Source organism: Drosophila navojoa, chromosome 5, assembly GCF_054131105.1.
Source record: "Drosophila navojoa isolate 15081-1374.11 chromosome 5, UAZ_NAV_1.0, whole genome shotgun sequence".
Lineage (NCBI taxonomy): Eukaryota > Metazoa > Arthropoda > Insecta > Diptera > Drosophilidae > Drosophila > Drosophila navojoa.
Window position 1 is genome coordinate 7,981,102 of NC_142893.1, and position 18,814 is coordinate 7,999,915.

The window sequence follows — 18,814 nt, forward strand, 5'->3', positions numbered from 1 at the left end:
AATTTTCTTGTTAACAAATTGCAAAACATTTGCTTTTGAAGACAAATTACTCGGTGGCGAAACAAATTGCTTTGCAGCTGCTGTCCCTGTCGCTGTAGCTGTTGCTGCTGCTTTTCAGAAGCATTTAGGCCACATTTAAATTTCCTTTTTTTTTTTTTTGTATCCTATATACACATAAATATATATATATATATTGATGAACTTGAGCTTGTGTAGGCAGACAATGCAAACGCCATTGGCTAATCGCACAATTTAAATTTAATATACTGCACTTTCACACACACACACAGACACACATCAGCGCCTAATTGGCTGGTCGAGTAAATGAAAGTGGAGATAGCATCTAATGATGTCGCGGTAAATGGATTAAATGCGCTCACAAACTCAGCATAAGCTGATCAAATTCTGCGCTCCGACTAATGAGATTGCAATCAGAAGCTGCCATAAATGCTCGACGCCTGAGCCATTGAGTATTGTGTGGCCCTCGATGGCTGACAGCGTTTGGCTTTCAGTTTTCAGCTGGCTGCCAAACTAAAAGGGAATTTCTCTCTCTCACTCTCACTCACTCTCCCCCTTCTATGCCCTTGGCAAACTTTGGCTGCATTTGTTTATGGTAATCATGTTGTTGCAGGCCAAGCGAGTTAATTGCATTTGCTGTACGGGGCGTATGAGTGATTCCACATAGCCACAAAATGCTGGCCAATTGCAGCAGCAGCAGCAGCAACAGCAACAGCAACAGCAACAGCAGCAACAGTAGCAACAGCAACAGCTTCCAATTTATTTGTTAATTTCGCATCAAAATCGAGTAATTATTTTTTGTTTCAATGGCTTTGCCACCTGCCACCTGCCACCTCTAGCATATCCCCTTTCCAATCGCTTCATCCACTGCACTGTTTGCACATTGCATAACCGCATTGACTACAGTTTGCGGTGGCAAACTAAGCGTTGCCTTGACGACGCACCGAACTCAGCCGCACTAAGTGGTTACGGCCACGCACCACTGCACCACTGCACTGCTGCACCAGGGCCAAATGTCAACAGCCAAATGGCAATAAAGCGTTGCTCTATTGCGAATTCCAGTTTCAAATTTCGCACTTTCCGAAAATGGTTTTGCTGCTGCTGCTGATTGTGGTGCGAAATGGAGAGAGTGTAAAATAATTAAAGTCATAAATATGGTATATGAAATGTGAATATATTTGAATGCTGACTAGAAAAATAGATAAAGATTTATCTATCTAGATGCATTCGCAGTGACTAACTAACTAATCGAGTTGTATAAATACATATACAGTTAGTTTAGATGAAGATTTATTGAGATTCTATTTCAATGAGTTTTGTGTTTCATGTGACTATGAATAATGCAAATATTATGGTAATATGAGAAAATATTATTTATTATATATCAGATATAAATTGAGATACATTTCTTAATACATAAATTACATTTGTATGCATATACAAGTTACCAAGCGAATATGAATAAATGTAAATAATATGGAAATGGATATATTTGAAAGTATAATAAATATATAATATTCACATTGAAATATATTTGCCTATACACATATACAATCATTTAAAAGATACACACATATATAAATGCATATTTACACAGAAAAAAAAAAAAATATATTTTATAGATTGAAATATCTTTATAGATATATTAGGTTATTTCAGCAGCTGTCTTAAAAAAAGAAATAAATAAATACAAATATGTATGAATAAATGTAACATACAATTATTTGCATGTGTGAATGTATATTTTACATTTATCAATATATTTTTATTTGTTTGTTTGTTATTTTTTTTTTTTTTTTTTTTAATATTAATGTATAATATTTCTCACAGTTCTGCAAATCAAAGAATTTTAAATTTTTAGCAAAGTGTTATTTAAATTGATAAAGTATAAATATTAATAATATGAATATGTAAATATAAATACAAAAAATTGTTTTTAAAATATAATATACATACATATACATATATAAATTTTTGAAATCACCTTAAACTCTCTTTTGTGTATGTTGTGTATTTATATATATATTTTTCAGCAGATCTATGTGAGCCAACGTATGAGTCAATAGATCTTATTTACTTTTAATACTTATGTCGAATATTCATACTTAAACAAATAAGTTTTAGGCTCATAGAAAATGCACAACTCAAAACATATAAATGATTGCATTATTATTATAAAACTTTCAACTAATGCAACTAATAACTAATTAGACACAAAGTAATTAGCCAAAAATGAAAGCTTTTATAATCCAGCTCACTCTTAATTCATGATTAGCAATGAATAGTAAACGTCCTCATACAGGATTTCAGCCCCAGACAAACCCAACATTCTCTATTTTCACTTAATTTTCTCAAATACAAGCTCAATACGCCAGCAGCTAATCCGCACAGCTCTCTGTGCCACGCCTCCGCGCCTTCACTGCACGCAGCACTGATTTTCGATAGGCTCTTCACTGTTATGTTATGGCTGCTTAAAATGTTTTCGTCCTAATAGAAATGTTCGACTTGGCTGGCAAGCGCTGAGGCATGCCTGTGCACAGGTACACAGACTATTCGCAGTCACGCTAAATGCCAAAAACTAGCAGCTAAAATCATCTTCCGCATGCCTGAGCCACAACATGCACATAAATTTAACAGCTAAGTGATCTATTATGTGGGCGGTTGTGTCTCCCACACTATCTAGATGTGTGTGTGATTCGCTCGTGTGTGTGTGTGTGGCATCATTAGAGAACAACGCATCGGTGCCAAGTAAACAGCGTGAGAGAGTCCCGAACATTGTTATTTACACTCAGGCACTCGCTACGATGGAGCTTCGAGTGTGGCAGGCGTTTTGGTTAAAAGCAAACAGCTGCCACTTTTTAACACTTGAGCATGGGTTAAGCCTTTGATATACAAGGCATTAATAAGTCAAACCGAGGGACTGGCTGGCTGGCTGGCTGACTGACTGATTGACTGGCTGCGGGACGGCTGGACGAATGGATGGACGACTGAACACAGTGAAAGAATTACATGGCTGAGCGCATAACTTGGCCGCTGGCTGTGCCATGCATAATAAAGCGAAGTGTGGCAGAGATAAAGAGCGAGAGAGAGAGAGTGAGGGAGAGGGAGAGGGAGAGGCAAAGTGTGCCTGCCACAAACTGTGGTAAACAATGCGGCCGGAATATGCAAATGCCAAATATTGATCAAATGAGCAGCTAAAAAAATTTACATAATTTTACGTGTTGCAAAACTGTTTTTGTTTTTGTTGTTTTTTTTTTTTTTCTCTCTCTCCCCCTGCTGAGAAATGATTCCTTGGAGACCCTAAAGAAAAGGGTCAGGCGTAATGTGGGTATACTTGATTATCAGGCTAGTTAGTTGATTTTACCGCGCTATACATTAACACCCAGCGCACATGGAGGGGGAGAGGGAGAGAGAGAGAGAGCCCATTTATATGTCAGGGCGTCGATGTGCATACATAAACTTAATGCCTTTCCCAACTCTTATCGATTTATGCTGCTCACGTTTCCTTCTTTGCATTTGAGTGCGAGTCAAGAGGAGCTGCTGCTGCTGTTGCTGCTGTTGCAGCGAGTCACGATTCGTTCGCTTATTGGCATTTGTTGCACTTTATAAAAATCCGCTTAACGCGTCTCTTTTTATTTTATTCTCGCTGCTCGAAACTATCAACGCAATCAAACAAAAAACGAAAAAATAAATAAAATAAAAAAAGAATAAAATTAAATTAAATATAAAAGCAAAACTGTCAGGAAATAAATCAATACATCAACATTAAGCGTAAGCCGCAGGGCTTTTGTTGCCGCTGAAAGGGGTACAGCTGCCGGCAGGGCGTGGCATCCACAACGGATGCGTGCGGCACTCAGTGCGGCTGCAGTGCCATTGAAATATCAATTATAACGAGCGAGTGCAGCACATGCAGCACGGCAGCATGCACATGGCAACATGCAGCATGGCCAGTTGCACAAAAGCCAGTCGAGCATTAAAATGCCGCTTAATTGTGTTGCGTGCTCGAGTGAGATATCAACATAGGAAGAGACAGAGACAGAGACAGAGAGAGGGAGTGGGGCAGGGAGTGAGATCTATGAATGGCATTTACTCTATAAAGCATTATATTTAATGTAACAACTGAATTTATGCATATATAATTGCGCGCTGAACTCGGCTTGCAATTCAACAAAATTTATTGCATACTTAGCGGCGCATTCGATTCGATTGCTGCGTTAACAATTTTCAGAGCACTTCATAAATGACAACGCTTTGTGAAATTTAACAAACTGTTATTCATACTGGCTGTTTTTTTTTTTTTTTTTTTTTTACTTTTTTTGCTATCAGAGTGCAGTAAATTATCATAATTTCTCAACATTTGATTATGGCAGATTGAAAAGTTATTATATTAATATATGTAATTATTTATGGACAAGTCGTAAGCATTGTTGATTGATTTCTCGCATTGTAGTCCAATTAATTATAATTAATATGAAACTGTAGTCAATAAATAATCGATAAAGATTATAGATTATTTGGTTTTTTTTTTTACTTACAATAATCTAAATACTTCACGTAAATAAATAAAAATATTTTCGGCATGCTGTCAATAAACTAAATCCGGCATTTGGCACGCTTAGCGTTTAATGTTTAATATATATATACGTATGCTCTTTATAAAGATATGTATGTATATAGAGTGAAAAATATTATTTAACATTATATTAGCGAAACACTGTTGATTTACTGTTGTTTAACATAATCAATATTGTTAAATAACAGAGCATTACGATAACCTGTTCAACCTCAAATTTTTTAGGCATATTAGCTTTCTGCAATGCTCGTACTGTTGCCCATCCGTCTGTCCGCTCTACTAAAGCTAGAGACCTGAAACTTAAAGCACTGACTCGTATATACCCTCGACTACCTAACATGAAAAGCATCTGGCGGGTATATCTACGCCCATTGCAGGCGTGGCATTACATTCACATGAAATTCATATAGCAAATGAATATATATGTAACCAACAAGTAATATTGAAACATTGGAAATCACTGATGAAAAACAATATAAATAACGATTACCTCTATTTCATTTTCCAGCATCAGTGAAATAAACCAGAGAATCATTTATAATAATTGAAATTGGAGGCGACTGTCACTGGCTGTTGCTTGCGAGATCTGAGATGAGCCGCTGTCGCTGCTCGATTATCAGCAAGACAATCTATTCTCCAGCCAGTAAGTAAATCAATTTGTCATAATTATGCTGAGTTGCGGCGCTGAGGAGAGCTGAGAAACGGAAGCGGAAATTGATAAATAAATAAAATTCCATATACCCCATAAGAAATGCGACTTTAGACTTTGCACTTAATCAGCACATTTAATAACTGACACGTGTAGCAATACAAAAGTCAGAGAGAGAGAGAGAGAGAGAGAGAGAGAGAGAGAGAGAGACAGAGAGAGAGCGAGAGAGCTGCAGATTACGCAAGAGTTTGAGCCGAGGCATGAATTCAATATAAAATCGTATCGTCAATCACAGTCAGGATGTTGTGGGCGTATGGGCAAAGGGGGGCGTGTGCCCGGATCGAAGCCAGACAGAAATAAAGGCCCAACAATGGCATTGCCACTTGACGGGCATTATTCAAATATGCGAGCGTCGACGTCAGGCATGGGCTCGCCGGAGAGTGAAAAGTGGAAAATGGAAAACAGCGAACGGCGAACGGTGAACGGTGAACGGAGGCGGTGTAAAAATGGTGACAGCCGCCGAATGTCACGCGCACGCTTCAAGTGGCTGTCAGCACAGGTGCTGGGCGCCACACACAAGTTGCAAAGTGGAGGCTGGAGCATTGTAGGAGCTGCTGTCTGGTTACCCGCTTTGCATATATACATATGTCTATATATGTGCACATATGTATGTATATGCATGTGTATTTGTGACCCGGCTTGTGCATAACTCGACAGTTCTTTTGAAATTCAACATTTGCAACATTTGCAAATGCAGATTCAGTTGCTAAGTTGCATAATGCGACTGTGTGTGTGTGTGTGTGTGTGTATGTGTGTGCGTTTGCAATGTTCGCTTCTTGTGTGTATGGCTAATAAAATTTATAAATGCCCTGGCAATGGCAGTGCACAAATGAGCAAAACTCGTTTAGAGTTAAGCAATTTATGGCGCTTTTTAAATGCTTTATTAAAAGACATAAGTTAAACCCAGAGAGCGCAGGAGAGGGAGTTGGCTTATGAAAAATGCGACAGACATTTGGCTGAGCAAAAAACGAGACTGTGCTAAGAGACGAGAGCGACGAGTGAATACCCTGTTTGTGTGAGTATACTAAAACAAATATAGAGGCAGAGGTAGAAAGATCAGATGGGAGAATGAGAAGGACTGGTGCAAAGATAGAGCGACACAGGTAAAGAGATAAAGACAGAGAGAGCGGGAGAGAGAGAAAAGAGAAAGAGGGAGACAGATAAAGCGAGTATAAGAGACAGAGAGATGCAGACTAGGAACATTTACTACTACCTTTACTAGTCATATGACCTGCTGTAAAATATTGCTATATTGCTAGTCTCTCTCCCTTAAGATATACATATATGTAAGTCATTCTCCCAGTCTGTTCTTAATGAATTTGGTATGAGCACAGTTATCAGAAACTATATTACGCTTTCACTCTGCCCTTATCACTCACTCTCTCTCTCTCTCTCTGTCTCTCTCTCTCTGTCTCTCTCTCTCTCTCTTTCGCTCTCTCCCTCTTTTATATGTCTTAACTATAACTACAATAAAATGTTTTTGAAAACTTCTTAGTTTACTTTACTTTCAGATGCGATTATTTTATTATAATTTATTCATACGTAATCTGAATTTCTATTTATCATTGTAATTTCTCTGAACAGCCATAAAGCTTATGAATTAAATTTTAAAATGCCTCAGAATATACAACTAGCAGATGCTCTGTTATGCTATCATAACATGATTTTATTTATAGTATTAGTAATTGACGGAAGAAACAGAGAATGACAGCTATGTATATAATTTTGGCTATATGTGATACAAACATAAAACATTATCATATAATCTCTGTCCCTGATTGCCTTCTGTTCCTATCTCTCTCTGTCCCTCCTTTGCTGTCAACATTTTGGCATAATGTTATCTAACATTCTTTAAATGTATACTTTCATTTACAAGAAAACTTAATCTCACTTGAGAGCTCTTTGAGCACTTTGGCAAGCTCCCTCGCTTAACGCATTTCCAATTCGAAAGGGTATATTGAGAGCATACAGTCGCTGTAACTAAAATGCTCACAACTTTATTATGCCTGCTTTTAGTGCGGATGAGCCACTGGGTATAAGAGGGTACTTATCGTGCAGTTCTCACTGACACACACACACACACACACGCACACACAGAGGAAAGGCCATTTTAAATGAGTTTTCAGCTGACTGCTGGAATTTACAGCTGGCCAAAAGCAGAAGAAAAACAAAAACGGCGCAAAATCGGTTGCAGAAGCTGGAAAAAAAAAATGAACCGGGTTCTAAACACTTTAGCCAAGCGCTGTAAACTTTTTTATGGCCCATTATTTAATTTATGGCTCAAAATACATTTCAACAACAAAATGCCAAAGCGCACCTGTTACACATTCACACTCACACATACATACACACATACATACACGCAGCCAAGGGAACTACAACAATGCCAATTAGACACAACGCACAACAGCAACAATGATGTATTCATAGTAGAGCAAATGTGTGTGTGTGTCTGTCTGTGTGTGTGTGTATGTGTGTGTGTCTGTCTGTGTGTGTGTGTGAAAATTGCTTTTAACCTTTTCGTTATTATCAGCTGAAATATGAGCTGCTGAATTTTTTTCGGTAACTTTTCTGCACGCATTTCACCCACTCTCTTCCCTCTCTCCCTCCCTTTCTCTCTCCCTCTGTCTCACAATTTTGTTTCGCATGTGTAATTAATTGTTAACAATTGTTTTTATTACATTTTTATATATATTTTATGAGCAATGTTGTTATGTTTTTTATAATTATTATTTGCCCTTGCCACACACACACACACACACATGCGCGCACGCACGCATTCATTCAACAAAGTGGCATGCAATTAAACTTTTGCTGGATTGCTCTGGTTGCAGCTGCAGCGTAATTGAAAAAAATGGTTTAAATTTTGTGCTAAAAATTTTGCAAATATGAAAGTTGCTTACAACACACACACACTCACTCACACACCCATACACACACCCATACACACACACTTGCATAGCAGCTGCAGACACTTTTGGCCAAACAGCACTTTGACGTTGAAAATGTCAACGAGTAAGTATAACAGCGCACGACGACAACAACAACAACAACAACAACAGCAGGCAGCCTTTCAACACTCGTACACACACACACACACACTCACACACACATAAAGATGTCAACTGCACATGCAATGTGCGAACGAAAAGTTTTCTCTTTTACTGTGCGCAGCCAAAACAAAATTTAATAAACGCCAACGTTTTCATATTAAACCCAAGCGACAACAATCAACAACGACAACAACAACTACAGCAATAGCAATAACAACAACAACAAACAATAAGTTGACTTTGAGGCATGCAAGTAAATACAAAAAAAAAAAAAAAAGTGAATAAAACACACAACAGGAACAAAATTAATACAAAATTCAATAAAGTTTATTCCGGGGAATTTCATATGACAGCGCAGGGCAGAGCAAAATGTTTGGCAATAATCCCCATCTACATATATCCATATATGCACATATATATATATAAATTGTAAATATATATATATGTATATATATATTTGTATGTATATGGATGCGTTTTCATTCTTATAGACAGTAACGTCAAGAGTTTTGCTTGCAACAAACAACACACTTGAGACAATAAAAAAAAAAAAAAACAAACAAAAACAAAACAAAAGAAAATAACTTTGTAACGCGTTTCGTAAGTCTACTGCAAAATTTAGATACACTTTCGATTTCGAGCTCTAGTGGTTTGATATTGACTATATAATATACTATATATGTATGTACTTTTCTGATGTAATAGAAATTGTTTGATAATGATGCATTGGGAATATGAAAACAAATTGTAATCATAAATTAATTCATATTTATATAATTTTTTTTTTTACTATAATAATAAGCCTTAAAAAGTAGTCAAATAAAATATAAACTACAATAAATACATAAATACAATATAATTCTAAAAATAATAACACATTTTAAAAAATAGTAAAATAAATTTTAAATATATATATTTATATAAATATATTTATATAAATTATTATAAAAATATTAAAATATTAAAATCAAATTTTAACCACAATAAATACTTAAACAAGTTTCCGATTTGCATATAACAATGCAAGAAAATGAAAAATTATATATCTGATTAGAATGTAGAATCTCTAAAATTAAATCCTGTTTTATAAGAGTTCAAAAAGTTTTTGCCCATTTTTTATAAAATGCTTAATATGCTTTTCCCTTAAAAAATTCATTTATAAATTCTAAAAAATAAAATTATTATTCAAATTTAATTTAACAGAAAGCTGAAAAAATATATTTATAAATGCTAACAAATAAAATTATTATTTAAAGTCAATTTAACTGAAAAGATCTTCTTCTTTATATTATTTCTTATTAAAACGCATTATTTCATTACATTCCTTTTTTATTAAAAATAATCATTTCCAAAAAGAATTTATGTCCAATGCCAAGCTCTACCACGACTACCACTACCATTACACTCGATCGTAAATTCCATAGTCATGCCATTGTTCAGGCATTATATATGGATATAATATAATTTTTTTCTTCCACCAACTTAGCCTCTTCAATCTCCTCAGCAGCCCGTGGCACCTGAGTTGAGTGTATGAAAAGTGCATGGCCGAAAAATCAGCGCATGCTGTGCTCATCTTAACCTCACGCTCCAATCTAACCGCGCTCCCTTTCCGTCTCCCTCTCTTGCTCTACCACACAAACCAAACTCTCCCCAAGCTCAACCAGTCGATTTTGCTATCACATTGAATCGAAGCTCGTCGGATTGAGCGTAGAGCCAAATTGTTGGAATTTCATTGTGCGCGCTGTGCGATTTATGTTATTATTGATTTCGCATAACACGAAATTCACAATCATTGCCAAAGCTGTCTGTGTGTGTGTGTGTGGGTGTAGGTGTGTGTATAGGTGCGTGCCTGTGTGTGTGCGTGTGTGTGTGTGCGCACAATTGATTCAAGCAATTTAATATTCATTTGTGCGTGTAAATCAGATTTGCGCATGCAAACAGCTAAAATCGTCAGCAAATAATTGATTTGCCGAGCTGCGTAATCAGTGCCAAAAAAAGAAATCGAAATAATTTTTTAATAATTCTTTTTTATTGTGTATGCGTTAAGCGTTGACAGATTTTTGGCATTTGGCATAAATAGATGATTAGCCAGGCGAGCAGGAGAGGTGAGCGAACACGACAGGCTCAAGTCAAGTGTTAGGGCACGTGCGTAATTCGTGTTGTTGTTGCTGTTGTTGTTGTTGTTGTTGCTGCTGTTGCTGATTTATTACAGCGACCTGATTTATTAATCAATTTCATGCGCCAGCTTCAACATAATCAGTGCCGGGGCCAACTAATTTGATTATGATTTATGGGCTGATAAACTCCGACATTTTGTGCCTAAGCTGACAAAATGAGGTTTAAGTCATGTGAGTGGGTGGATGGCCACATCTGCGTGTGTGTGTGTGTGTGGATTTAAGTGGGCTAAAGGGTTTCTTTGCACATATGCAACTATATACACTAAATCACTTCATAAATTTCAATTAACAGTGCAGCTAGCAGCACTGTTACGGCGCTGTTACAACTATTCTTTGTCGGCCGAGCTGTGTTTAGTGCGCTCTGCGCTCGCTGGCAGTTAAAGCATTTTTAATATGCATTCTAATCAGCTGCTCCGTCGAGTTATGCATAGCAAGTTATTACGCATACGACGTGTTATCGCCCCATTATTGAAAATGATGATGCTTTCTCTATGGTATCTCTTGTTATGCCTCCCACACTTTCCACTTCCCATTCTCAGTCTCCCTCTCTGTCTCTATCTCTATCTGTGGCGATTTGGGCAATTTATGTGCTCTGCTAGAGACACTAAAACTCCACTAATTTAGCCAGCTGCCTGGCGGGCTGTCTTGGCCGTTTGCCACTTTGTATACACAGACAGCGTGAACGCGTTTATTTTTGGCTTTTATTTATTTGCCTGTATTAAATGTCTCTGTCATGTCCTGCCCGCCTCGTGCCCCTTCCCCAAGCAGACACGAATTTCCTGCTCTATCATTTGCAGAGCAAGAAAAAAATATCCATTTGAATTTTCACATGTTTGCCTGTGTACACATACATATACACATGTATGTGTGTATATATGTATGTCTGGTGGCAAAAGCGGTCCGTGTTGGACCATGTCTGGGCCAACAGGCGGCATTAGTTCAGCTAATACGACGTTTATATGTATGTATGTATGTATATACACATGCTGGCATGTATGTATATATATGTATGCGTCTGTGTACATTTGAATGTCCCACAGTTGGAGCTCAGAGCATTTGTACGAATATTTCGCCTGCTGTAGTTCCCAAAGCGCGTTAACTCACTCAACCAAATCGGGCGACAACAACGAATGGCAATAAGTAAAAGCAAAGCCTGTCAATAACACAGATGAACCACATGTTATCCTCTATTCAGAATCTACTCCACATGCATTTATCTGCTCTATATATGTGTATATATATTTTAACAACTATTGGATAAACTAAAAAAAATTTATATATATGTATACATATTTATTTTCAGTGCCGTTTTATGCATGCGAAAAGGCGTTACACCTCTATATTTGTTTGTTCAAAAACGCAAAATATTCTGTCGAATTTTTTAATGTTTATTCATAAATGCCGAAATCGAAAAATTTAATGAATTAAAAAAAAAAAAATTATAAAACATGAAATAATACACACAAAAAATGTTTATATAAAATATATACAAACTGTAAAAAATAATATATATTAAAAAATAAAAATATTATAAAATACGTATAAAAACTACAAATATTTGAAAACAAATAAACAAAAAATAATAAACAATTTTGTTTTTAATTTTGAGTTAAAAAAAAATAGATATTTTAATTTTTTTTTAGTAAATATTGGTTTTCTTTTTTTTATAAAATATAGAGAATAAAAACTACAGTGCTAAAGTCTAAAAATTTACCCAAGTCCTCAAATCACTCTGCTCTTTATATATATATATTTTTTTTTATTATTGACTGTTTATCCATTAATTATTAAGAGTAAAATATCTTCAAATATAAATCCTAATCAAATATATTTTCTGTCGAAAATCAGTGCGAATCCTTTCTGAGAACAGGGTATACAAATACTGAATCAATTATGTCCAGAGCAGCAGCTAAAAGCCCCAGCCAGGCTGGCCTTGAGGGTGGTCGAATTGGTGGCAACAGTCGCCCGCCCGCATCTTCAAGGCCAACAGCGTTTCGCCTGCCTTCTTCTCACTTGCAGCTCGAGCTGCGACCGTGCCCGCATCAATATGCATTTTGTGGTGTTTCAATTTCAGTTGAATTGTTTTTTTGTAGCCTCAATTGTTGTTGTTGTTGTTGTTGTTTGACAACAGTGAAAAGTTTGTTCATTTGGGCCTGATGACATTTAAGTTGGTTTGCTGCTGCTTTGTGGCATTATCTTTTGATTACTTCATTTCCTTTCATCTGCCTAATGTGGCACACGTGTCCAAAGACAATTTCATATTTGTTGCCCCTGCTGTCCCTGTTGCCCTGGTCGCTAATCACTCACAGTCGTTGTATAAAAATTGTTTTAAGGCAAAGTTCTTTGCTGCGGTTAGCTTCTAGCAAATTATGAAAAGCCTCAACTGTAAGTCACATAAGACGAGAGGCCAAGTCAAGTCAAGTCAAGTTGCGGCAGTTGACTTCGTTTTGCTGAGCTACTGTCAGCCTCTCCATTTCGTTTAGCCGGCAATAAACTTTGGCAACTCTTTCAATTTGTTGAATGTGTCAGTGTGTGTGCGTGTGTGTTAGTGTGTGTGTGTGTGCTTGGGTTGTGAAATGACTTCTTGTTTAGTTGGCAGTTTTCAAAAGGCAGCTCGTCGTATCTGGCTCTAACTCATGCTGAACCACAGCCTGGTTAGAGCACCTTTGGCACAAATTGCTTACAAAGTGTTTTTTGTTGTTGGGCCCACACACACCCACACACACACACACCCACACAGGCACACACAGTGAAAAAAGTGGAAAAATAAATGGCTAAGCAGTAAATCTTTGTCGGTTTAGGTTATTGAATATTTCATGCTCCAGCTGATTTATTATTTATTTCTTTTTAATGCCCCTTTGCCGAAGGTCAAGCCAAAGCGTTTTTCGATGAACCCCAAAAGTCCCGTTTTGTATTTGTTTTTTTTTTTTATGGCAGTCTAGCTGCCCACCACGCCCCCAGCTCTACCCTTTTTCGTCAGAGCCATTCACAATGCCACACAGCAATTGCCGCCTGCCTGCCGGACTGCATCAGATTTGCCTCATAAACGTGGCCAATGGCCCAAATGTCAGCTCAGCCATGGCCAGTGTCCATCCGGAGTTGCGGCGTTTCCTGCTGCTTGCAGCGGAAATACCAGCTACGATTTCCGCTGCGCCCCATTGTTAAAGCATCGCAGCCAACAAAAATCAGTTGACCCTCGGCCTCCCTCTCTCTCTCTCTTTCTCTCTCGCTGTGTCTCTCCTTCTCTATCTTTGGCCACCTCTTTGTTAGCATTTTTTGGTGGCATAATTAGAGCGAGTCCAGTGAGCCCGACGCATGCCTAATGAGCCCAGTTTCGCTTCGCTTTTTTGCATTTGATAGTCGACCCGGCCAGCAACTTTTTGAATGCGTTTTCTTCTGCGTAGGCGGTGCTAAAATTTACAAGCCAAACAACCACGCCCCCATCCACACACACACACACATACACACAGTGAGAGAATGCCTGCTGTTAATAGCTCGCCCAGGCTGCTCAATAATGCAAGTGGAAGTGTCCGTCCTGCTCCTGCTCCTGCTGCTGCTGCTCCTGCTGCTGCTGTTTTGACTTCTGCTCGCCTGTGCCAGCTTTGCATTCATTGTTTGCCCCCGTGGCTGGCTGTGGCAGGCATAAAGTGCATAAAAACGCCGATTTCCGTGCCAGCCATTTGCATGGCCACAAAGTGACACACAGCGAGGGTCGATCAAGAGGGAGAGAGAGAGAGAGAGAGGCAAGCCCTGCTACTGTTTTCAGCTGCTTGTGATACGCCAGGATATTCCGCCTGTATATTGAAGCCTTGCCAGCCGGCATGTTGACACGTGTTTTTTTCTTTTATATACTATATATATTTTTTTTTTTATTTTTTATTTTTTTTTTTTTGCTCTTGCCACATAAAGTCAGCAAGTGCAGCTAGTCGAGCATAACGGCAAGTATTTTGTTTAACATTCGGAATTATAAAGCGAAATTTTGGGCCATAAATTATTTTCTCAAATCTTGCAGTCAAAGTTTTTTTGCATGTTGATTTTAAGCGGCAGCAAAAGTTTTTTCCTTCTCTCTCGCTCAACAATAGTTTGCCGGGCCTCAGCACACATATATGTGTATGTGTGTTGGTCTTTTATGTAAATCGGTCGTTGCGCTTTTCAGCTTTTACTATGCCACTCCACACCCACTGCAACTGCAACAGCAGCTACAGCTGCTTCTCCTTCTCCTGTTCCTCTTCCTCCTGCTGTCCTGTTGCCAGTGCAAGTGTTGAGTGTTTTGTTATTGAAACATATGAGTATTTTTACATTTGTTTACATTGCGGCCCTGTGCACTGTGCAACATTGAGGCAGCATACCCTGTGCTATCTATAACTGTTTATACAAGGTAGTTGTGTGAATACTTAAATAGATGTGCAAGGAGAGAAAGTGATCTAAGTGATGTTGAGCAAATCTCTGTAAAACTTATTAATTTTATAAGTTGCAAAAATTATAGAAAACAAAATATATATATTTAAAATAAAATGTTATTAAAATGCATAAACATGTATTTTTTATTAAATAATAATAAAGTCTTGAATGAATAAATTGTAGGAGTATTAGCAAAGTAAGTAATAAAGTATAAATAAAATAATTTAATTTTAATTTAATTTAATTTGTTTAATTGTTACACAGAATTAATTCTAAATAAAAAAGCTAGAAGCCAGAGCAAAAAAAGGCCTTCGGGCAGTATATAAATACAATAAATACAAAATATAAATATAACAGAGAAATATAGCTAAAGAATTAAATTTGATAAAAATAATAAAATAAATTTAATAAATCTTTCGTAAAACTTTGTATACTTATTCAATAGTATATACATATGTGCAAAAGTTTTACTATTAAATACTGTCAACTACTATCAAAACTCATTGAGCATGAGTTATACTTCTTTACTCCACTAGACTCTATAGCTCACTCTGTCTAGTCACAGTTGCACTGATCATGTATAGCTTCACAGACTCACACACACACACACACACACCCTCCCACATGCACTTGAGCTCTTGCCTTCCAAACAGCACTCAATTATGCAGGTACTGCACTTCTCTCACTTTAGCTCATTGTTACGCTCGGGCGGCGCTGCATGGAGCGCACTCTGAGGTTTGTAGAATCGAAGGGCAAGCAGCACTGAAAGAGATGAGAAAAGAACAGCAGCCGATGCTTGCACGCAGTGCTCTTCTCCAGTTGATGATATGCAGCATGCTCAATGCAATACAAACTCGAATTCACAAAGAGTCTGATTTGATTTCAAGTGTAGGAAATGAGCATAATTGAACCAAAGAGTTTGATTAGGAGAAATTTTTACATATAAATGTATTTGTCTGTAAATACATTATACAAAAATTTTTATAATATAACTACGTATGTATATTTATATTTTATATAGTTCCAGTTCCAGTTTACATAAAAATTAATTCTTAAAATTATACTTTATTTATCGGCATTAATTACTGCAATACAAATTTTATTAATTTAAATTTATTTTATTTTTATTTTTATTTTTCATTAAACTTTATTATTATAGAGTATATTTCTTCTACCCTCTTAATGCTATGTGATATATATATTTTATTTATTTTTTATCTTCATTTATTTAATATTTAAAGTACTTTTCCTACGTATTTATATATTTGTTAAAATTCATAAAAATCAAGTTTTTCATTGTAAATCGAAAGCACTTGCGTTTGCTTTTAGCAGGATACCCTTAAGTCTGGCAATTTGCATTAGTTCGTTCAATGAGCTTAGACTCCTGCTCCTGCTTAGTCTCCTGCTCTGGCCTCCTGCTCTGGCCTTCTTCTTTTACGCCTTTACACATATCGCACTGTTGTCTTGGAGTGGTAAACCAGCTTGAATTGTTAGTTAAACAAGAGCGAAAAGGTAACACAAAACACAGTGCCCAAGATGTGCGTGTGTGTATGTGTGTGTGTGTGCTTACAACTTTCGCTTTGGCCCCAATAATGGCGCAAAAAAAAAAAAAAACGAGAAAAGAAAAGAGAAATGAAACTAAAATGGGCTACTGAAAAGGGGAGCACTTAATGTATACGCTAAAAGCGTGAGCCAGCTGCCAGCCGGGGCAGCAATTGTTCGTCGGCGTATTATAAAGTTTCGAGTCTTAAAGTTTTACGCGAGGAGCTCGGCATTGCGACGCGCCGGCTGCCGCGAGGTGCCAAAAACTTTATGCGCCCGTCGTTTGGATGGTGAGAAGAAAATGTATTTACCTCTTTGGCTGGGCCTAAAAGTGTGCAGCCGATACGCAGAGATACACCACACACACACACACACACACGCAAACAAAGGCAACTTAACACACAATTGCGCTTTTGCATATTTGTAAACAACAACAACAACAACAAGAAGCAGCCAACAGCCGTTGGCCAAAAAGCGAACGAACGAACAGGCAAGCGCGTTCTGCCAACGGGTAACTTTTGCTGCCAGCTGCCGAACCGGGTCAAGAGCTGTTAACTTGAAATTTACACAATTTTTGCATTTGGCAGTGTGTTGGGCTCCCTCTGTCTCTCCCTCTCCCTCTCTCTCTCTCTCTCACGCTCATTTGAGTTAGCTGTTTAGCTACATTTAAACTGCAATCAATGACACCAAAAGTCAACATATGCAGCGCTTCATTGTTTATTGTTTGTTGTTTTGTTTGCGCCTGCAACAATTTGCCGCATAAATTGGCCAGTCAAACGGAAGCATTGCAACAACAATTCGCCAACGTGCGCGACAGTTAATATTTGTTTGCAGCAATTAACAGTTTTGTGTAAACACGCGATAGCCATGCCTGATGGACTGTGGAAACAAATGAAAATGTTTATGTGTTGCAGCGTGAAGTTGGAAGTTGGGAGTTGGAGTCAGCTTAAAGTGTGATGGAGTATATTTTGGGGCTGTGTTGCATGGATTGGAGGTCTGCTTACATATGCATACATATATTACTTTCCTTTTATTTTCAGTATAAGAAAAATATATTTCATTACTTTCTCTTTTTTTTCGCATTTTCATTATTATTAATTTTTTGTTAAATTAAATCCTGTATTTTACACATTTATTTATATTCTTCACTAGTATTTCTTATTTCTTCACTAGTATTTGAACTTCATATTCCATATAATCGCAGTTCTAAAAATCTTCTTTGATATTCAGTATTTATTTAATTTATTTTTATTTTATTTTACAATTATTTGATTTTGTTTGATATTTATATAATTTATTTTTATTTTTATTTTTGTTATTTTTAATTTATTTTATTATGTAGTTTATTGTACTCATAGAAATATATATACATTTGAAATAGTCTCCCTGTGTCTCTCTCTCTCTCCCCCTCTCTCTCACTCTCTCTCTCTCTCTATCTCTCTCACTCTATCTCTCTCTCTCGCCCTCTCTCTCTCCCTCCCCCTCTCTCTCTCTCTCCCTCTATCTCTCTCTCGGTGTGTGTTTTAAGCAACAACATATGCGACACTTGCATATGTTGTTGCTTAAAACACACACCGAGAGATATATATATTCTGGTTTATCATGTGGTTCCCCCTGACTCTACTATTAAATTAATGCTGCCAAATTCAAATAGGCACACATTTAAATATGATTTCAATTTTAAGCAGCTTAAAATGGTTCGAATGTTGCTCATTGAAGCGGGGAGCAGAGTATTTAATTGGGGCCTGCTAGTGGGGCATTCAGTGAATGTAAGCTGCCCTCGATAAATACGATACTTACATGTTGTGTGCTATATATGTGTATGTGTATGTTTAGTATATAGTAGATATGTACATGCATATATGTAGCCAACTTACAAGCTCTTTGTATAATACGTTTAATTGTCGCCTCAGCTACAGAGCAAGCTTGCCCCTATTTAATGCTATTGCTGCTCCTTCGGCTCCTCCTCCTGCTTCTCCTGCTGCTGCGGCTGTTGTATTGCATTTAAGTAAGTGCCTAACAAATGGCAAACTTGAGTTTCTTGCGCCTACGGCCAGTGTGTGCAGATGAAGATGGAGATGAAGATTAATTTGTATGCGAACGCTGCTCGAGAGCAGCAATTCAGGAACCATGCGAGCGGAGCGGCCCATGAACTGGCCTAAGGTAACAAACACCGCACCCACACGCACTCTTCCTCTCGCTCTCGCTCCCGATCTCCCTCTGCTCCATTCACATTTTTTTCGCTCTCTCTCTCTCTTTCTCTCTTATTGCAAGCGTGGGCCAGACGAGTGGCCGTAGTAGGTGTAGCCGGGCAGGAGGCTGTGCCAAATGAATGATGAAT

The 18,814-nt window shown here is 37.4% G+C and overlaps 1 long non-coding RNA gene across 1 annotated transcript in view; it reads left to right on the forward strand.

The window, feature by feature from the left end:
* The first annotated feature begins 5,033 nt into the window (after nucleotides 1-5,033).
* Nucleotides 5,034-18,814, forward strand: part of LOC149091007 (uncharacterized) — a 39,147-nt gene continuing 25,366 nt past the window's right edge. Inside the window, exon 1 of the long non-coding RNA XR_016196922.1 lies at nucleotides 5,034-5,234. This is a non-coding gene — a long non-coding RNA (uncharacterized LOC149091007). The remainder of the gene's footprint in view (nucleotides 5,235-18,814) is intronic.